This window comes from Sinocyclocheilus rhinocerous, unplaced genomic scaffold (assembly GCF_001515625.1).
Source record: "Sinocyclocheilus rhinocerous isolate Xijiao unplaced genomic scaffold, SAMN03320098_v1.1 scaffold888, whole genome shotgun sequence".
NCBI lineage: Eukaryota > Metazoa > Chordata > Actinopteri > Cypriniformes > Cyprinidae > Sinocyclocheilus > Sinocyclocheilus rhinocerous.
In genome coordinates, this window is record NW_015634016.1 from 393,695 (window position 1) to 410,079 (window position 16,385).

The 16,385-nt window shown below is 35.8% G+C and overlaps 1 long non-coding RNA gene across 1 annotated transcript in view; it reads left to right on the forward strand.

The window, feature by feature from the left end:
* The window catches only part of LOC107745072 (uncharacterized), an 11,252-nt gene extending 2,840 nt beyond the window's left edge, over window positions 1–8,412 (forward strand). Inside the window, exons 2-3 of the long non-coding RNA XR_001640562.1 lie at window positions 3,306–3,406; window positions 8,350–8,412. This is a non-coding gene — a long non-coding RNA (uncharacterized LOC107745072). The remainder of the gene's footprint in view (window positions 1–3,305; window positions 3,407–8,349) is intronic.
* Window positions 8,413–16,385: the final 7,973 nt, after the last annotated feature.

The window sequence follows — 16,385 nt, forward strand, 5'->3', positions numbered from 1 at the left end:
GCTCTAAAATGCTGCCTTCGCTGCCTTCGGTCCAAGGCAGGAAGGCATCAAGGTACGTCCGAATCCAAATTCTGCTTTACTTCCTGTCTCTCCTGTCTCCACCGACTCACTTTTCGTTCACTGAGTGATCTCTATACATACACTGGACAATAATTGGTGTATGATTTACTTTGAAACTGTTCTCACAGAAATGTGTAGTAAATTTCTAAAAATAATTACAAAGAATCAGAATATAACACTGAATTAAACATGACATTTTTAAGTGGACAGACCTATTGTAAAGCATACTCCAATAATCTTTTACAACTTTTTTTTTTACAAACTTTTTTTAGTGTAAATTAGATGATACCATCAATATTCTAGATTAGGCTAATGTTTCCACAATGTTACAATTTGACACAACATCAGCAACTTATGCATCATCTAGAATTTATATTTTCCCACTCATAAATATGACTTCGCTCAGTCATTCATGTGCTCAGAACTCAAAATTACAAATCCACTTGAAGGGCAAATAACACTCACACAAACTGATCTGCATTTGAATTATTTAGTATGTTTATTAAGTTTTCAGTTTTATCGTCCTTGTGTGGACGATAAAAAAATGTGGAAATTACAATTACTATATACAATTATATTGAATTTACCTAAACAAACCCACGTAGATCGTAGAACTGAGTCACACTCAAGTCAAAGTCAGGTGTGTGTGTGAGAGTGTTTGTGATTTATATTTACAGGTTGTGTGTAGATTGAAGATTAAATTCTTCATTTCCAGCAGTAGTCGTCTTAGTGAGATTTAGCACCGAAAACAGCTTAGACATGACATGCACGTACACACACACACACACACACTCAGGAATCATCTCTGGGAGGTTTAACGCTGAAATGAGCTGGAACTACACCAGGCGACACACACACTTACACACACAAAAGAAAGCTGGAGGAGAACCAGTGGACATGGTCAGCCAACTGTTGTCCTGGCTCTGATTATACCAGCCTCAATTCTGCAGGCTTTTTTGTCCCTTCCCTGTCATCTCATGCAGGGTATGGTGACCTCATCAAGACAAATCATTTATTTGGGGTGTGGATATTTCAGCACAATGGCAAAGATGGAGAGAGAAAGAAAGGACAGGATACTGTTCAGTAAAATTGGAGTCAGGGGCAAAACATTGGTGCGAACACATACACACAAACACAAAAAAACATACAAACAATGCAACAGCAAAAGGATTTACCCCTAAACCCTCTTGTGCGCTATTGTTAGTATAGCACATTTGGTGAACAGTGGTAGCTTACAACTGTTGTGTTAAAATTCATAGGAATGTTCTGGTTGCAATACAAATTAAGCTCAATTGACAGCATCTGTGATATGTTGTGGGTTGATACAGAAAGTAATTTTCATTCATTTCACAGACTGTAAAAACAAAAATGTGTTTTAGAGTGTGATTCACTTGCAATTGTGTTTTGTGAGGCAAAACATAAAGGGTTTAAAACGAGAAATGTTATGATAGTTTTGTTAAAGCATGTAACTTAATTCCTCTCTACATAATACTGCGTTATTGAGCAGTACAGTTATTTACATCGACATTTTAGAACTACTTTTCTAAGTAGATACCAATGTAATTTTACCAGAAATGTTCGCATGTTCTCCGTGTCTGCGTGGGTTTACGCCGGGTGCTCTGGTTTCCTCCCACAGCCCAAAGACATGCAGGTTAGGTTAATTGAACATTCTAAATAGTCCCCAGACGTGTGTGTAAAGACGAGACTTGTGTATGGATTAGCTGTTTCTCGCCATGAATATAGCCATAGATGCTGGATTGGCGTTACGAAAGAAATAAACAAAACCAGAAATTTTCCCTTTATGGTATCCTTCCATGTATTATGTGTAAGTTACAGGGCTTACATGGCTCTAGTTATGACAATAGTGTACAACTTTGGTTAATAAACGATTTTCTCACACTAGTCTCAAATTAACGTATAATTTTTAGGTCTTGTGGATTAAAAAACACAAGGCGCATCCCAAATCGAGTACTTATGCAATATTCTATGACATTTTGTGTTCGTTCACACTGAAAATTCCAAAAAGAAAAAGTGCACTTTAAATACCTGGATGATGCACGTAAATAACCGAAAAAATGAAGTGTGGAATGTTGGACACTTCGGCTGCGTCCGAAAGCTCTAAAATGCTGCCTTCGGAGGCAGCATTCCAAGGCAGGAAGGCATCAAGGTACGTCCGAATCCAAATTCTGCTTTACTTCCTGTCTCCGGAGGTACCTTCTTCTGATCGAATTTTGAAGGCAGCATAGATGTATCCTTCACTGGTCAGTTTGTGTGTAAATGTATATTTCTGACTAGCGTTTTGCACTTTTGATGTTATTTCTAGCGAGAAATCAGTATTATAGTAATTAAATATTAATTTAGTTATTAGCAAAACTCGTTCTATTTTGTTGTAGATCATTAAACCGTTACGCTGCCTCAGAAGCCTGTCCGAAATCAGTTTCGTAAGCTGCCTTCGAACAAAAACACTGCCTGCAAAGTCATTGCCACAGGCTTTCGGACGCAGCCTTCATGCACTCAACTGTTGCAGCTTTAATTACGTTGTGAAGGGGGAAGGGCTATTAGACTCTGATTATTATTGACAAAATAACCTTATAAAATTCATACACTACATGGTTGAGTATACAGTGCTTAAGTACATAGTGTATCAGTGTGTAGTGCGTCATTTGGGATGCAGTTACAGTATTTTAATGTTTACCCTGGTACAAACAGACCTCTTTATAGACATCCATTTTAAATGTATAATTGCAAAATATATACTACCGTTCAACAGTTTGAGGTCAGTTTGAGATATTTTAATGTTTTATTAAAACAAAAATGTAAAAAAAAATTGTTTAAAATAGTATTTTATGCTCTCCTTTATTGCTGCATTTGATTTTCATAAAAATACACGTATTTATTTGTTTAATTTTTTATATTATTACAATTTAAAATGGCGGGTTTTCATTTTAATATGTTTTAAAAATTGTATTTATTCCAATGATGGCAAAGCCGAATTTCAGCAGCCATTACAAGTCTTCAGTGTCACATGATCTTTCAGAAATCATTGTAATATTTTGATTTGGTGCTCAAGTCATTATAAGTATCGATGTTAAAAAACAGTTGTGCTGCCTAATGTTTTATGTAATACATTTTTCATTAGTATTTAAATGTACAAAAAAGAACAGCATACAGCAAATCAGGTGCAGGTAAAGAGAAGGATAAATGTATGCTGAAGTGTGTAAATGAAATGTCTGTTTTACTTTCAGGTGGTCTCATAAGACTAGAGTCGTGAGTCATTCTTTCTGTGCTGACCACAGGCCATTCAGATGGGCTGATGATAAAGTCTGGAGGTGTCTGGAGAGGAGAGGTGACTGCTGAATATGACCCCTCTCTCGTACACCTTCTCTCTCTTTCCGTCTCTCTCACACACACTCTGTGTTGCTCTCCTTTAGTAGTTGGCACGAGGGAGGTTTGATTTTATCTCACCACCTCTATCAACACTTGCTTTGGGCTCTCTCAGCTGAAAGGTTCAGATGTTATCTCTGCCATCTCTATCTCTCCTCCCCCATCTCTTGACCTCCATCAGCCTAACAGCATCCCTTGTCTCCTTTCTGTCTCTTTTATCTCTAAAAGAAATGAAGTTTTTAAATTGGCTTACGACTGATCTTAACTGACTCCTTATTTACATGGATTGTTGATGCTGATATCATCTGGTGATTCTTTGACTTAACGGCATAAGTTCTGGTCCCCACTGCACCTTATACAGGCCAAAGAATGCCCATTTAGACAGGAAGAGACCACGTGACTGGCATGTAAACCAACCAATCTTATCTGCGTCCTGCTGACATGAAAAGAAATAGAACGAATTTTTTCTTCTGTGCTTTCACTATTTTTTATATCCCTCCCCATTCGAGCTTTGCTCTGTGTTTGAAACTTGTGTTATTGCCTCCTTAAGATGAATTGCTTGCTGTGTTCCTCTTTTGTAAGTCACTTACAAAATTTACAAAATGATCTACTAAACAAATAAATGCATGTGTACCACATTTTACTTGCCATTTAAGGCATCATCATTTCTTTGAAATAGATTGTGTCAGTTATAGATTGGCGTGGATTTTTATTTTTATTTTTACATTTAATTTAATTTCAGAAAAATGGTTGAAAATATGTTGCTTTTTGTTGTATTCCTAATTTGTAAGTTACTTAGGACAACAGAACGTCCTTAGTGAAATGTAAATGTAATCACTTATTTTTATTATTATCATTTTTTTACTTGCCATTTAAGGCCAATTTTCCTGAAATAGATTGTATCCTAAGACAAGCATGGAATTTAAGGCTTCATCATTTCTCTGAAATAGATTGTGTCATAATTATAGATCGGCATGTAATTTTTTTTTAATTTCAGAAAAATGGTTGACAATATGTTGCTTTTTTGTTGTATTCCTCATTGGTATGCAACAATTTATTTCTTCCCATTTAAAGCAATTTTTTTCTGAAATAGATTGTATCCTAATAATAACAGACAGGCATGGGCCCTCATTTATCAACAATGCGTAGAAAAGGTTCTATATTTTGTCCTACGAAATGTAGAATGTAAGTACAAAAAAATCCATATTTATCAAACATGCGCACGCGGTTCTTACGCACACCAGTAAGTAATCATTGTTGATAAATCCCACATGTTCTTAAGCACCATGCTCGTTCACGTTCATGGTCATTTGCATTCAGAAACGCCTCCAATAAACCATATATAGTGACAACACCTCCCTTATAATTTTTTTACTTGCCATTTAAGGCCAATTTTCCTGAAATAGATTGTATCCTAAGACAAACATGGAATTTAAGGCTTCATCATTTCTCTGAAATAGATTGTGTCATAATTATAGATCGGCATGTAATTTTTTTTTAATTTCAGAAAAATGGTTGACAATATGTTGCTTTTTTGTTGTATTCCTCATTGGTATGCAACAATTTATTTCTTCCCATTTAAAGCAATTTTTTTCTGAAATAGATTGTATCCTAATAATAACAGACAGGCATGGGCCCTCATTTATCAACAATGCGTAGAAAAGGTTCTATATTTTGTCCTACGAAATGTAGAATGTAAGTACAAAAAAATCCATATTTATCAAACATGCGCACGCGGTTCTTACGCACACCAGTAAGTAATCATTGTTGATAAATCCCACATGTTCTTAAGCACCATGCTCGTTCACGTTCATGGTCATTTGCATTCAGAAACGCCTCCAATAAACCATATATAGTGACAACACCTCCCTTTATAAATCACGTGAATGTATAATGTCCTCACCGAAATCATGGCAAAGAAAGTGGTACCGACTGAGAAGCCATTCTGTGCTCTCACTAAACAGATCAGCACGCTCTTTGAAAACACGTTCTCTGCACAGCGCATAGTTTGCCTAATCTTCCAGCAAAGCAGGACCAGCCATGACACTATAGCTACATTTCAAATGACTTCCCAGCTGCATGGCAAAAAAAAAAAAAAGTCTTATCTTACTATTACTTAATATTTTTGTCTTGTTTCTAGTTCAAATATAAAAAAATTCTTAAATCAAGATGCATTTACTATATAAGCAAAAATATATTTGGGGGGGGATCTAAATTAAGTGCATTTTGCTTAAAATAAGTAAAATCATCTGCCAGTGGGGTAAGAAAAATAATATTGTTTTAAGAGGATTTTACTTGTTTTAAGCAAAATTCACTTCATTTTCAGATTCCCCCCCCACCCAGGAAACAAGACTAAATATCTTATGTCTTTTTGCTTATCTAGTAAATGCATCTTGATTTTAGAATTTTTAGATATTTTGACTAGAAACAAGACAAAAAACTAAGTAAGATAAGCCTTTTTTGCAGTGTGTCTTTTATTGCTTTTTACACCAATTATGCAAATGTCTAGCTTGAACTATGAATTTATAAATTGAGTATTTGCAATTAAAGGACACAGGAAACATGCAGCGGCACTTTGTTTTTGTAGTATCGCCATTCTACCACTAGATTCTCTGCGTAAGCATGCTCAAGAGTTGTGCTTTTATTTACACACATTCCTACGTTTAAGTACAAGTTGGTAGATCCCACACTTTGCGTGAAACTGTTCTTACGCACTCATTACACACACATCTGTGTGTACGCACTGTTGATAAATGAAGGCCATGGAATTTAAGGCATCATTATTTATCTGAAACAGAGTTTTTTCTAATTATAGATCATCATGGAATCTTTTAACATTTCATTTAATTTCAGAAAAAGGGTGGAAAATATGTTGGTTTTCTTGTTATGTTTCTCATTTGTAAATTACTTTGGATAACAGCGTGTCCTTAATGAAATGTAAATGTATCACTTTTTTTTTTTTACTTGCCATTTAAGGCTATGTTTTTTCTGAAATATATTGTATCCTAATAATATAGAGGCATTGGAATTGTTTACATGTTTTACTTAATTTAGGAAAACTAGGAAAATATGCTGGTTTTCTTCAAAATGGTCATGTTCCCTTTTATTACGTTACTGATTATTCGACATTCAGATCTTTAATGTGACAGACCTGCCAAACAGATTTGAAAATCATGGTGGTGGATGGATGAACATATGAAAAGAGATCAGTTTAAACGTCAAGCTGTATTTTACTCCCTCTGATGTGTCTTCATCTCCAGCTTTCTCAAATGTCAGCATACTCAACATGAATCATCTTTCTTTTTACCCCTACTTGTTCCTTTTCCCTCCTTGTTGCCGTCTTTGCCTATTTGTCTTTTGTCTTGTAAGACATTGTGACGCAGCTCTCTGATTTGTGCCTGACATGCTCCTTTAATCTGTCTATTTTTTCAATATCAGTAATTCAGTCTTCTCTCATCTTATATAGTCTGATCTCTTCTAATCAGCATTTTTGTTGCTCTGAAAAAGACGAGGAATTTTCTCACCCTTGATGATAGTCTAACTCGTCTTCTCCGTCACTGTCGATGAGTTCCAACGTTGAGCCAGGATTTGATAGATGTTTCTCCTCCAACCTTTTCTGTGACGCTGTTTAATCCCTGCTTTGAGAGCCTACCCTCATTTGTCACCGAGTGTGAGATGTCCTTTTAAAGTATATTGGACTGAGGACAGATTCACACTGTCATAATCCTGGTCCCCCACCCAAAGACAAACCTCATTTCTGAGATGATACCAGGCAGTCATTTTGGGAACACAACATGTCCGTAAGTGAAAAGTAACACTTTCCATAACTTTAGTGCTAAGATCAGAACAAAAGATAAGAGGAAATGGCTTCAAATTAACCCTGAATAACCTTATCATACTCTTATTCAGTTTGACTAAATTGTGTCTTTAACTTGAGAGCACTCTAAGTGGGTTGTGAGTATATCCCTCAGGCTTTAGTTTCAGTATGCTAATTTAACAAAAGTCTGTGGGCCTATGTGTCCTGAATCTGACTTTGTAAGGTTCATATGTTTAACCTTCTAAGGTTGCTCTTTTGAAAATTCAAACTTATAACTTCTGAAGTGCTTTTAAAGGGATGGTAGTACTATTTTGAAGCATGCCTCAACATTTAACACAGCATAGGCTTTTTCACCAAAGAGAGAAGCACTCATTTTTCTTAAATAACATCAATTGAGAGGAGGCAGTGCCTCCACGTTGCTGTGATTGGCTAATTAGTCAATGCGACAACGCCAGACTATCATGTTCACAGCTGTTTTGCCTGAATAAGTCAAACTGATGGAAATGGGCAGACTAACTAAAAGTAAGCTCACCCACTTAGACTATCACTTTTGGTGTCATCTGAATGGAAATTACTTGAAATGAAGATCTATGACCAAGTTTTTCTAGCAAGCACTAAGCTCTTTTAAATTAAAGGTGTATCTTGTGACTGCCGCCATCATTTACATTACATTTCACATTTATTAATTTAGTAGTTGCTTTTATCCAAAGCGAATTACAAATGAGGAACACTGCAAGCAATTTATCATTACAGCCAAGAATATTTGCTGTACACAATGCCAAGTTTCCAGTATTAGCTAGATTAGTATACAAGCTAGAGCAGATGCAGAAAAGAAAAAGAGAGGGTGTGTGTGTTATTAAAATAATTGCTTTTGTTACAGATAGTGTTTTGCAAAAGAGACTGTTTCTTGCTGTTTACAAAGTAATTGTTAACTGACGATCAGAAAAGAGGACTTTTAATAATAATAGCTTGTTACTGTAATAAAGACACACTACATTGTGGTCTTCATTTTTTGATGATAGTGCAAGGTAACATGTTACATATGCTTTAAACAATGTAAACCCCTCATTTGATTGTCGTATTTTCAGTATACAATATGTCTGAGACATCCTACAACAAAGCAGCACCTTTCAATGGGCTTTCGAACAGCACCTTTCAACTGACTTTTCAAGGACTGGCAATAGGACAATCTGGATGATATTGTTCACTGCGATTTGAATTGCTGTGTTTGTATAATCATAAGTGGTTGCAAACTTAAAAGCTGGTTTTGGTGTCAAAATATCCAAAAGGCAGTTTGCAGTTGCTGTCAATTACAGTTTCAAACTTGTGCAGACTCTAAATACAGCTCTTGGTTGAAAATGATGCATTGTTATTTATTTAAATATGTATGTTTGTTTTTGAGCACCTCATTTGCCTAACTGTTTCTCTCTGATTGATTGACAGTTGTGTTTCCAAACCAGCTGCATCATCAGAAGTGTCACAGTTAATTTCGTCCCCTATCAGTTCACCTTGAGTGAAGAGACAATGGAACCATGGGTAATGATTCCAGAACTGGAAAGCAATATTATAGAATATTACAAATTCACTTTAGAATGTGTTTGAATGATTCTTTCATTCTGTCATTTGCATCATAATGGCAGAGCCACTGGTCATGCATGGTTCCTTACTCTAATAGGGGACAATTTTGCCAGAATGGGCATGAGGTATTCTGGCAACAATTACTGCCTCACTTCATGCCGATGAATATAAATGAAATTGTAGCATGGCAGAAATATAGTATTGATGCTACTCCCCCCACATTGATATTAGAGAATGTTAGTTTCATGTTTTCGGTGGCTTTGACCTTTGGCCCTAATGATTCCCATGTGATTACATGGTGAAATTACGAAATGGAAAACATTTGCTGTGGGTGGGGTCTAAATATTTTAATAAAAGTGTATATTACACAACATTATCTCTATTTAGGGGCATCATGCAGCTATTTTTATTTATTTATTTTTGAAAGGAAGTGGCAGTTCCAGTCCTGGATCACTTGGAATCCTAGTTGAAAAGGCATGAACAAAGAAAAAAATAACACCTTTTTAAAAAAAACAAAAAACAACTACTTACAAGTTGTTCTATATGTAAGCACAAGATGAAGATGTCTAGTGGAACAGTGCTTGTTTAACACACATGGGGACATATGAGTTCAAATTCTGACTTAATATATAATATATTTTTAATAAACCAAGCAAAAGTGTCACCAAAATGAACATGACAGACAGTAGTCATCATACATATTCGTACTATGGAAAAGAACAAATCTAACATTTAAAAAAAGGTCCCACTTTATATTAAGTGGTATTAACTACTATGTACTTACGGTACATAAAATAAGTACAGCGCACTTATTGTGTTCATATTGTATTGCAAAACACTTTTGCTGCTAGTGAGGTGGGATACGGGTAAGGTTAAGGACAGGTTTGGTGGTATGGGTAGGTTTAAGGGTGGGTTAAATGGTGAGTTACAGTGTAAAGGATTGGGTCAACAGTGTAATTATAAATATAATTACAGATGTAATTACATGCAGATATTTAAAAAATATAAGTGCAATGTAAAAACATGTATGTACAAAATAAGTGCATTGTACCAAATGATTCATTTAAATGTTAGTGCATAGTAGTTAAGGCCACTTAATATTAAGTGGGACCGACTTGAGGGATGATTTTAAACTTTTTCATCAAAGATGCAAATATTCTTTTGCATTCAAATTTCACTTGCCTCAAAAATCTGACGGGGCCTCTTTTTAGTAGACCACATAGTCCAAGTAGTCTAAATACATAGTTTTTACTTCTGCATCTAAATTGTAAAAAGTGAAGTTAAACAGTGCCATTTTACCTAGATGGGCCCTATATAATCTGAGCTATTACTGTGAGAACGTACAGTTTGCACTGACACCTGCAGTAATTTAACCCACTTTAACTCTGAACACACACTTCCCAAACTTGTCGGCGCTCTTCGCTGACAGCCATTCCCACAGAGTGAGAGCAAGCAGAAGGAACAGAAAGAATGAGACAGATAGAAAATGTGCAATGTGGAAAAAAATGTAGCAAGGGAACCATAGGAGAGGCCCAACATGCTTTCAAGTGCTTAGCCTTTGACATCCCCCAGCTGAGGATGCTATGTCAATCATATTCATAAAGAGCAGTGCAAGTATGTCTGTAGAGGTAGTACATTATCTATTAATGTTTGATATAGATGCAATGTCTGACATTACAGCTGATTACTGAAATATTAAAAACAAATAATTTATTATTAAATCAACAACACCAGTTATAAATGCAGTTCACCTGGCATTCCCTGAAACGGTATTATATTAAAAATGTGAGAAAACTATCCCTATTATTTTCATTCAATTGAAATTGAGGTGCTCTAAGAAAAGGTCTCTCAGCAAAGAAGCTCTCAGGTTCAAATGAACCTGCTTAGATGAAAACTAAGAAAAGAAACAAGAAAGGAAAAAGGAAATCGGGTGACACATTAAAAGAATAAAATCTCTCTTTTAAGATTACCTCAGATAACTCTTGATCTACTGGCTCACTGGTGTTTATATTTGTAATAAAACCGTGATTGCATTTGTTGTGCGCCGGGCACACAGTAAGCAATAATATTTACAGCCCTCTGTAGTCTATTAAAGGAACAGCCTTGGAGGATAAGGGCACGCAAGCAATCAATAACCCGGATGAGGCTGGTATCCGATTGGCTGTAAAACAGACTAAACAAAACATTAAACAAAAAGACAAATAATCCGCATATGAGATATATAAAGTTCTCGCCTGGTTTTAAGGCAATGCTGTAAAAACCTAACAATGTGCTCTTGTCAGGATCATGGACTGTCTGTGTCATGTTTTGCCCCTGTTTCTGTTCCCTTCTTTGGTCATGTTCCTGTCCTCGTTTTGTTAATTAGTTTGATTAGTCATCCCATACACCTGTGTTTCCCCAATCATCCCCTGTATTTAAGTCCTAGTCTGTGCCGTCTGTCTCTGTTGGTTCTACTTATGTTCATGTGTTTCCTGCCATTCCCAGTGTTGGATGTACCCTGTGTTTCTAGGATTAAAGACTGTTTCGTTTATTCCTCGTCTCCATCGTTCCTCGCCATCACAGATTGTGACAGCTCTACAGTGTATTACATCACAGAGTCATTTTATTTATCAGTATTTTCAGTCTTGTTTGGCAGTAAACATATCTAATCAGCTTCAAATGAGAAAAAAAGAGTAAATACTTTAGCAAGCAAAATTACAAATTAAGACTTTTTGGTAACACTTTATTTCGATAGTCCACTTTAGACATTCTATTAACAGTAAGTAACTTTGCAATTACATGTCAACTAGCAGTTAGTAGAGTATTAGTAGACTGTCTGCTTAATATATTCTAACACTTTCTTTGTCAAATTATTCTACTAACCCTAAACCTACCCTAACAGTCTACTCTGAGAGTTAGTAGACATGTAGTTGCAAATTAATGAGAATTAGTTGACATGTAGTTACAAAGTTACTTATAGTTAATAGAATGTCTAAAGTGGACTATCGAAATAAAGTGTAACCGACTTCTTTTTTGAGAATACAACAATTTAAGTCAAATCTGGAGTTTATATAGCCCAATGGCAAATGTTGCTTTATAATCTTGTTTTAAGCATATATGTACCAATAATTAGTGCAGTTTATTATGAAAACAAGAAAACATTTGCCAGTGGGTAAGAAAAAAAAAAAAAAAAAGTAGGTAAACAAAACAAAAAATAAAATAATTAAATTCTCTTTTATATTTTTTGTTCTATTATGGATAATTTCTCTCTGTGTGTGTGTGTGTGTGTATGTGTGTGTTTGTCCATTAAATAAAAGTTCACAATATTGTCTTTTGTGTTTCACAGAGAGTCATACAGGTTTGGAACAGCATGAAATGCAGTAAATTATGACAGAATTTTTATTTTATTTTTAGGTGAACTATTGCCGCGTTTGATTTGTCACCAGAAGTAGGAAATTCAGAGCTCCATGTCGGGTTTTTCAAATGGAACACTCACACAAGTCGGAGTTCCTCCTTGGGATCTCGGTTTGCCTCGTTCAAACCCAAGTTGAGAATTCAAGATGGCTGCTCCCTACGTGAAAAGTAAGTGAAAGCTATAAATACTAGAATATTTATAAAACTTACAGTATGTTATATTCCCATGTCATTATTGAGTCATACACTCATTACTGCCCAACCTCTATCTGTGAACATGATGCTATAGTGTATGTGAGTTTCTGCAGTTACAAAATGTGGTGTAATGCTCCGTTTTTGCTAACACTGCTAATGTTAACATGAATGAACTCTATTACATCCACTTGGGTGTGATGTCATTTTCAGCTCAGACTTCCGTGGTAAATCAAACTGCATATCACTTTACAGGTCAGCCAAAAATTTCATTTCTGTCTTGCAATATAGCACATGGATCTTATGGACTGCTTTTGCAATACTTTCATTGTGTTTTTCCAAGTTCCAGTTTCCATTATTGTTACTTTATGGAAAAGAGCGACCAATGCATTTTTTTGTTTTTGTTTTTGCATTTGTGCTCCATGGAAGAAAGAAATTCATATGGGTTTGGATCATCATGAGCATGGCATGAGTAAGTGATTCTTGGATATATTTTTTGACATTTTACTTTTCTTAAATACATTTATCTTCTTGGACATTGATCCATTTTTACTAGAGGAAAAAAATAAGCTTTTTTTGGAGTTCACATGTAACTCGTCCACCCCACAAGCAAAAAAATCTGTTGTGAATCATGAACTGAATTTATCTTTCAAATGTGATGTCCCACTTAACTAATTGTGTCATCTGGTTATTTTACATAATCAGAAGTCATCAATGATGAAAGTCTGGAGCATCTGTCTCTGTTATAATGAATGACCAGTAACCATGTCTGAGATCACATTCTGTTTGGTTAGAGTTCTTCAAAGAGCTCTGTCTCTAGACAGATTTTTTTCTTTTTTTTTTTTTTGGGTCAGGCATCTAGCACAGCTCTTGGGCGGTTGCTGCTAAAGCCAACTGATGGGCTGCTTATGTGGTTGTCATGTTCGAGGGTCAGTGAGTGTCAATGATTTTTTTGCAACGGTCTGTCCACCAAACAGATGGCACTCAAATGTGCGTGTTTAAGTGCTACTTCTGCGTGTGTGTGCGTTTAGTAGCCTGTCTGGATATCTGATAGACAGAGGCACTGCACTCCACAAACACTGGTATTAAACTATTGATCCATCTGTCACATCAGGCCATAAATAATGTGTGTGTGCTGTGGCTCTGCAGAAAAGTCAGCAGTTTGTTCCAGGGTGTATATGTGTGTGTGAAATTAATGTGTGTTCTTGGAGGTGAAGGCTAAGACAGGAGCTGCATTGATCGGAGGAGAGGGGAGGCTACAAGGAAAAGATGGCTGCAGCTGTTGGAACCTTGTCACAGTGACACACACACACACACACACACACACACACACACAGACTAATCTATTTATGGGCAAGTAACACACATACACACACACACACACACAAACTCTAATACAAAGGCAAACACAATCCAGTGCTTCCAAAGACAAAGAGTACAAATCGAAAACAAACAAACAAGAAATCCTGCCATAACCCTCGGTTGAACAAATGCGCTCACAGAAACCTGTTTATCTTCTATTAACAACAATCGTGTCCTCCCTGTATAGACCGCAAACAAAGAATGTCCTCCATGGCTACTATGTACAAATAAGGCTTGGTCATACAGGAAAAAAAGTTGACAAGTGAATAGAAAACATTGTAACACAGATTGTGTGTGCCAACCACACACGGGCACCGACCTACATTTTACTGTCTGTGCCTTTCTGAATAACGTATTTGCAGACACAGTCACTCCTCATGTTTTCTAGATAACAGGTGAGCAAGGGAATAGAACAATATTATACATTAACTTCTAAAATTAGGCTACTATGCAATAATGAGTGTGCTAAGTGAATGCGTTTAAACCAGGGGTGCCCAAACTCGGTCCTGGAGGGCCGGTGTCCTGCAGAGTTTAGTTCCAACCCCAATTAGACACACCTGAACCAGCTAATCAAGCTCTTTCTAGGCATACTAGAAACTTCCTGGCAGGTGTGTTGAGGCAAGTTGGAGCTAAACTCTGCTGGACATTGGCCCTCCAGGACCGAGTTTGGGCACCCCTGGTTTAAACTATATGAATGAAATGAGCCATGTTGTCTTCTCTGTGAGTCTCTCAACTAAGATACTGATGGTACACAACAATGATGTACTAAAAACAAAAGTTTTTACTTTGTGTTTTTGAAAAGTTTTCCCTATCCCCATTTACACAGATCCATGAAAATGACTAAAATCACTGTATTATGCATGCCAGGCCAGTAGTTGGTGATGTCACTTCGTAAAGAAACACTACATGCCTGCGCACCTATAGACTGAACATGTAATACGTATGTGTATGACCGTAATTTATATATTCTTAGATAACTTAGATTTGCCATTTTAATATTTATAGTAAAAGTTGTTTTAGCAATTTTCAACCACTGAATGTTTTTTTTTTAAACTTCCATGTTCTCTAATCAGCTATTTTATATCGAGTCCTTTTATTTGAGGTTGTGGGTGATTGTAACTCTGTAAACAAAGTTCCTCTGAAAAATATATATATTTTCTCCCTTTTATTTGACAATTAGTTTGTTTCAATTAGAAGGTATTTAAATATAAAAGCATAATTTTAGGAGTTATACAATGCATATTAAATTAAAACTATGAAAGGAACAGAATTACATTTAAGTTCTCATGGTCGGTGCCAATAGCCTCGTGGGCAGCGCACCGACATATAGCGCCATTGCGGCTTTGGGCATCCCAAGTTCGAGTTCTGGCTTGCAGAACTTTCCCGATTGCGTCCCCCTCTCTCTGTCCCACTTCGCTTCCTGTCTAGCTACTGTCCTATCAAAATAAAGGCATAAAACACCAAAAATAAATCTTAAAAAAAATGAGCTTCTCGTGTAAATGAACGACTTTCTGGTTTAAGCCCACCCACTTTCGGTCTGATCACTGTGTATTGGCCACTGTCTGCATCTCATTAAGCTGATTTTGGAAGCTGATATTACAGTATATGGGCTTATTTTTATTTCTTTATTACAAACTATTTTACAAATAAAAACAATACATTTGTATTTAAAATGATAATGCTATTGGTTGTTGGTCATAAAACAAACGTAAAATATGAAGATGGGCCTTCTATGTATCTTCCTCATATCTTCAGACAATAGCATAAATTGCAAGGGCATAGTCTATCTTTTATTACATAAGGCCAGGCATACACTGTCATTTTCGACCCGATTTTGAGCCGAATTCTGACTCGTGCGACTTTTTTTTTTTGAGTCGGGCCGAATTTCTGCTGTCGCTGCATTAACGTTGTCATATTCACTCAGAGGAGACGAGAGATTGGGTATTGGGTATTGACTTTATTTTCTAAAAAATATATCTTATGGCTGATATAGCCCATAGTGAAAAAACAACAACAACAGTATTTAAGTATTTCGTATTAAACGAGTTGTTTTTGGAATTTCCTTGTCTGAAATAAAGGTCTTATTTTAATTGATTACTGATTATTACAGTGTTCGGACATAGGCTAGGCCTACTTTAGACGGTTGAGAATTTTAATTATAGGCCTATCATTGTGTAATATATCTAAATGTTTTAAATAATTTTCAGTGAGGAGTAATCTAATTTAATCTTTTATTATCCGCGCGTCAGTTGTGTGGTAATGCGCTATGAAATTATTGCGGGGCAAATGAATTATAGTAGACCTATAAATGTAATAATAAAAGTACCATAATAATAAGAATAATAATAATTTAATAGGCTACATTAATTGGAAATGCCAAATCCTTGTGATATCACCGATAGTTTTTTTTTTTTTGAAGATATCTTCACGCAACCCTCTACAGACACCTTGGCAATTGAATCGCCATTGGCTAGTAATTTTTTTAGTTTACTCGCCAGACTGATAAATAAATTTTTTTTTTTAATATCTGAAAGTACACTCTTAACATCAGTCAGTCAAGCATTATAATATGATAATCAATATTATTTTATGTTAGAAC